Below are 7021 nucleotides of genomic sequence, written 5' to 3' on the forward strand. Positions count from 1 at the left end.
TTTTAGGGACATCTTAAGGTGGTTTGGAACTCTTAATTATTTCTGTGATAATTCAACTTTTCCAACTGGCATTTTCCATATACAACTGGAGTAGATGCATTTTAACAAAAGCTAAATGGATAAGACATTAAATACATTTGTAGTATATTTTTATATATTTTTTTCACATCAGAATTTCAATTAATCTTAAATGTATAGTTTGTGGAGGTTTTTTCTTTTTAGTCTATCCTTTTAAGCAATATTTCCTAATATAGTAATGTTTTTAAAGATATTTATTTTGCTATTTTTATGTTACTTTATATAAGATAGATATTTGTTAAAATAGAAAATTTGAATTATTTTAGGATTTCACCCTGGAAAGTATTTTGTGAGATATTAATAATTTAAATTATAAAATTCTATTTTCAGAATGAGTGTTCTTTACGGTTCGTTTACATGGTACTGGAAGAAAAAGTATCCTCTGCTAGACAAAATATATATGACTTATTCCAATTTAGAAGCTTTAGAACCTTCTACAATTTATTGACTACAGTGAATCATAATGATCAGTGTACAGAGGACATCAGTACTAAAATTAAGCAATGTATTAATAAAAGTTAAGGAAAAATGACACTTAGGATGACTCTAAGGTGGTATGAGTACTGCTTGAATCTTTGAAAATTAAGCAATACTGAGAAAGTAGATATAAAGAGGCGATTAAACGAGAAATTTTAAAATATTAAAAAAAACAGGGGTGTGAAAAACTGTTCTTTGCCTTACTCTATTGTTGGCTCTTAAACTTTAGTTCCTGTTTTATGCTGCGCAGTTTACCACAGCAGTCAGTGAACAGGATTCATGAATTTTAAATTTTTCTGCTTGTATTCAACAGAACTGTGAAGTCCTTCAGGAAGTGGATGAATATGATTTTATCTCAGTGAATGCTATTGTACTAACATAATGTCTAGTCACGGCAAAGCATGTTTATCAAGGTATACTTCAATGCCCATAGTTAAATTCATGCCAGGGAGAAGCAAATTTGTTTATCCTGAAATTTATTTGCTCATGTCAAATTTATCTACATCTTTTCCAGTTTGGTCCTGGATGGCTACATTTTTGTTGTGTGTGTGTTTTTCTTTTTTTGTTTTTTTTTTTTTTTTTTTTTCTTTGCTACAGGGAAGTCAGTTTCAATAGTTGACATGAAGTAAACAGAGTTTGAACATTTAGTAATTATGAGAATTCCCAAAAGATCTTTCTCCACTTACTTCACCTCTTTGTCTTGGGTTTTTGTTTGTTGCCTAAATTCTTTGCATGGCATTTTTTCCGATTGACAATGTCAGAACAGAGTCATTCCTTGCTTGCTCTTAGTCTCCTGAGTGTGAGTCACAATATAACAGAACTAGTAATTCATTACCTTGTATTAAACAATTTAAAAAAACCAAAACTCTATTAAGTCTCCATCCTTCTGTGCCCCACTCCCTCCCTTCCTCACCAAAGATATATTACAGCAATTGTAAGGAACAGTTTGTCTCATTGAAAGCAGAGGACAAACAAGGATACTAGCTCCCATGTTCCTTTTAGCTTACAACTGGATAGGTATGAAGTAATAAAGATGAGCAAAAGCAATGAACATGTGTGTACAGCCTAATATAAAAATAATATTTTACCAAATTATAAAAGTTCCTTTTTTTCTGAATAGGTCAATTTGTTTTTATAGTATTTTTATATATATATAAATATATATATAAGTAAATATATATATTTATTTATAGTTACATCAGCCTTTAGAGGAAACAACAGATGATATTTGCACTCCTTTGCTCACAGGAGGAAACAAAGGCACCGACTGATAAGGAATTCCCTCAGGATTGTGCACCATGATAGTCACAAAAGAGAAGTTTAAACCATTGGACTTCCAACCTGGTTGGCTGAACAGTAAACCACTTTGTTTCCTAGTATATATTTTTTCTCAACCAGAAAAACAAACAATGCCTTCAGTGAGCTGGTACCTTAAGAAGGTAATAAAGGTCTAAAGAGGCTAAACTTCAATAGAGGCACAGAACAGAATATCTAATTTAACTTTTTGTTGGCATATTTCCAAAGGCAGAGAAATGCTTTATAAACTAACTGTGCATTCAAGGAAATGACTTTGTCTCACTCACTGGTTTTGCAAATATAATCTGCTGCTATTTCCCTATCTACATTTTTTCCTTAGTTACAAACTTAGCTTTAAAATCATATTATAGTTAAATATTAAAATATATCAAGAATATATGAGATGCTTATATTTGACTATCAATGAAATGGTCATCATTTAAGTGATGGAATTAATGCACATAAGAAAAGCATGAGGATATATTTGGAGCTATTTAATATAAAATTGTACACCTGGAAGCAAACTTAGAGATCTACTTCAAATAGTTAATATTACAGGTGAAAATAACAAGGTCCTGAAAGCTGAAGGGAATTTCCCAAGGTTATATCACATCCTCGTATCTATCAATCATAAAAATAATTCATAATAAAAATTAGTTGTCTTGCCCCTGTATTAGAAAGTTAAGTTTGAACATAAGATAATATTATATTTTTAATTCTATGGGCTTCTGAGAGGACCTGATAAACAGTGGTGTGACAATTTTCCATTTAACACTATATTTTGGAGGAAAATTCTTTTATAAAATGCTTTTGTTTATTAGTAGCAGGAAAACCAGGGCTTTTAATCTCTCTTTTTCTTTGTAAGGATAAGTGTATATGTGTGTGTGTACATATATATAGCACATATTTGAGAATCTTAGAGATCACAGGTATATTATCTTAAAGAAAAAAAATTAAGTATTGAGGAATTAACGAATTAGTCTTAAAGTATTGAGGAATAAATAAATTGTTGTACTCCAGGTATAATAATGAAGAGAAGAAATATGAACATGAAACAGTAACATAGGCAAAGACACAATCATATAAAAACACCAATTCAGTCATTGTATTCTAAACAAAAGGTTATTGTTTGCATAGGTATAACTAAGAGACAATCAAGTAGAAGATGTTTAAAGACAGATAAGGAAAGGTCATTTCTTGAGAAGCAGTAGATTTGAAAATACAGCTAGCAGTGTCTTTGAAACTACAACTTTAGTGTCTTTAAGCAGAGGAGAGAGGTAGATTTTTTTTTTTTTTAATTGTTCTGGCAACAGATAGGGGCAGAGTCCAGAAAAGATAAATATTGACAACAGGTCGTCTAAAATGTAAATTGTAATGATTCAAGCAAGAAATGATGAAAATCTGAACAAAGATTGTAGTGGTGGGAATAGAGGGAAGAATATGAAATAACATATGTTTTAGTGGGTACATATATAAGAATTTTTGAAGCTGGAATATGGTCTGTGAAGAACACGGAGGCATCAGGAATGAAACTGACATGTCTAGCTGAATGGATACTAATATTGAGATAATGCAGGAGAGATACATTGGAATGAATACACACACACACACACACACATATATATAAAATGAGTAAAATATTTGATATATTAAGTTTTGGTTGCAAGTGGTTTATTGAATCAGAAATATCCAAATGGTGGCTGGTTTGGAACTCAGGAGAGAGAACAAAAGAAGAGAAAAATATTTGAGGATCACCAGTTACTAGTTGGTAGAAGCAACTCTTATGAAATTATTTATATGAGTGTGAATAAAGAAATGCAAGAGAGGCAAGGACAAAACCTCAGCGAATATTAAAATGTGTTAATACATGTTGAAAGTGGCATCAATACATGAGGCAAAAACAGTATTTTCAGGTAGATTGTAGATAAACTAAACAAACATGAATTCTCTGGAATTCATGGCATGAAAGTTTTAAAAAGTTAGAACAGTAAACAAGAACAATGTGTTAACAAGAATCAGAAGATTGATGATTAAATAGAGAGCATTAAAGCTGGCGATTTGAAGAACATTATAAATTTAATAAAAGCATTTCTAGAGGGATGAAGGATGGAAAACAGTTATTATCTTAGTCCATTTTCTGTTGATATAAAAAGTACTTGAGACTGGTTAATTTATAAAGAAAATAAATTTATATCTTATAGTTCTAGAGGCTGAAAAGTCCAATGTCAAGGGACTGGCATCTGGTGAAGGCCTTCTTGCTGTGACATCCCATGGCAAAAGAGAGCATGCCAGTTCAGGCCTCTCTTCCTCTCCTTTGAAAGTCATGCAGTTTGAAGGCAGGTAGACTACCTTTTATACCTTTAAACCCCAGGCTAGATTTTGTACATTGCTATGAATATACCATACAAGAAATATCATGTTTCTTGTGCATCATGATAGAAATCATCACATGGGATATAAGAAAAGTGTCCTAGCTCAGGTCTTTCTCTTCTTTTAAAACTACCAGTCTTATTATGGGGGCCTCATCCTGATGACCTTATCTAGCCCTAATTACTTCTCAAAGCTCCCACCTCCAAATTCCATCAATATATGAATTTGGGCATTAAATTTCCAAAACATGAAATCTGGGAGACATCTTCAAACTATTGCAGTTATTTTAAAAATGTATTTTCACAAATTATTTTTATATGCAGTTATCTATAACACGTTAGAAAGAATTAGCTGACAATATTGTTGATGAGATGAAAAACTGAATAATATGTCAAAAATAGAGTATAGCATCAAAGTTATAAAAAAAAGTCAGCCAAGAGTTATCTTTAGGAAGAAGGTGATAATTGTTTCTAATGGTCTGTAAATGAAGTGGCATTTCTTTAGAAAGAACATAAAAGCAGTCTTCTCAATTCACTCAGTCATTTTGCTTCATTTGTATTTTTTGAGTTCTGTGTTTCTTTTGCACTATAAGAAACATAAAGATCTAGATTTATATGAATGAGATGGAGAGACATTCAGGTGCTTTATCCTGAATGAACTTTGGTACAGGAGCACAGGTCAGACAGCTGGCCCTGTAGACAGTTAACGCTGCACACTGGATGTGGAATTGTTTTTCTGTCATATTTTCCTTTGCACCTGTGCCTAGGTTTTCCACTTTCAGAAGGCCTTTAGCAAATTTGAATCTGTATTTGTATACATCCAGTTTATGAGGGAATGTACTGAAGAGCCTACAGTAGATGGTATATAAAATCACATGGCTGACTAAAACTGAAGTCTGTAGTTACTAGTTTTTTTCCTTTCCCAATTTCGTCTTCTTTCATCTTCATTCAAACACCAGGTTTTCACTGGGCAACTGGTATATACATAGCACTGTACAAAATCTAGTTAGAGGCAGGCTGCTGGCCTTCAAACTGCATGCAATCTAGGTGGGATAATGAGGTACCCTCAGGCTAAATAAGACAACACAGAATATGATTTTGTGCAAATGGGTGTGGCAGGTGATGAATATTGTGACGAAATACAGGTTAGTCTCACTTACTCTACTTACTATTTCTTAAACTAAGGAGATTGACCAAACCACAATGAGTCATATTATTTTCAATTTATGAACCTTTGTCCTATTATCAGTAGGACATTGATAATAAAGCATTTCATGTCCTTAAGAGTGCTAATTTGTTGGGAGACTACATCATATCATTGAGGACAGTAGATAATGATTAAGGAATATGGACTCTAGTCTGAGCTACGTTAAAAATTCAGAAAAGCCAGGTGATTCCTTAATATATTAAGGATTTAGTTGTCTTTTCATTAGAAGTTTATGACTCAATCATATGTAAGAATCTCTCCAAGTCGAAGTTTATGCAAATTACAAAAGCTAGGCCAGAGGTTATTATTTTCTAAAGGAAATAGTATTAGAATAGGTTAATTAGTTGTTGTTGCTGTTGTTAATGAAATTGCCTGGAATGTAAAGTAAAATAAAAGTGTCATGTTTTAAATATTCAGTTTGGCGAGTTTTTGCAAATGTTTATATGCACGTAGCCAGCACTGAGTCAAGCTATAAAACATTTCCAGCACTCCAGAAAGCTTCTTTTCCCTCTTTACAATAAAAACTTCCTGCCTACCTTACACCCTGCTTCAGCCATCATGAATCTGATGTATATCTAATCATTGTCTAAACATAAGAAGTTAAAAAATAAATGAACCTACCATCATGTCCAAAAACAATAAAATATTACTGAAGTTTCTCTACCCTGTCTGAGCCAGAATTCCATCTCCCAGCAATGCTTGACCTCTAGTATATTTGTTTTGTTCTCAACCCTGTAGCAACCACTTTCCAGTAACTATTTTGTAGTCTCACTCTGTGTGTTCATAGCTCAGTCCACAGCCATGCATTCCCAGGAGACCTATGCACATGAATTTCTGTGACTCCAACACTGTAACTCCCTTCTTACCCAGAAAGAAAGCCTGAGCTACTGTGATGCTCGCTTGACTCTCCTTTCAGGGATCAGAGGGTTCCTCGGCTTGCAATCCTCGGCCTAAAAATGATGGGCTCATTTATATACATTCTTCACCAGCTTTATGTTTGTTTACTGTAAAAGTAGCAGTCCAATACCAGTTATCAATTATAGGTTGCAGCAGAAAATTCTGAGTTAGCTTTTAAAGGATTTGCTAGCATCGGTTAATGCCATGAACTTGAACACATCACCTGAAACTCAGTTTCCTAATTTATAAAAGGACACACAATTATCTGTATTAAATCCATTCTATTATCTAAATGAGCTACCTTTTCTACCAAATATTACCCTTTCAACATACATCTGTGAGATCAACATTTGATAGAAGATGTATCAACTATGTTTAGGATTTAATTGTGCAATTGTAAAACTGAGGTTAAACTAGAGTATACGTCAGTTATAATACATCCATATTTTCAAAATGTGTCATGAACTTGTCTAATGTATCGATTTATTCTCTTAATAGCAATAATGTTTCACAAAGTTATACTGTCATTGAGGAAACTTAAAACATCACCACATATTACAACATTATGCTTTAACAAAAAGAACGATGAAGTCCTACATTATCCTGACACATCTGACAGAAGCTGCAGTTTGATATGAATCATCCCACCAACACAAAAGAAGTACGATAAACAAAAATTAACTCGCTTGTTCTTCTG

The sequence above is a fragment of the Chlorocebus sabaeus genome, chromosome 24, assembly GCF_047675955.1.
Source record: "Chlorocebus sabaeus isolate Y175 chromosome 24, mChlSab1.0.hap1, whole genome shotgun sequence".
NCBI classification, from domain to species: Eukaryota; Metazoa; Chordata; class Mammalia; order Primates; family Cercopithecidae; genus Chlorocebus; species Chlorocebus sabaeus.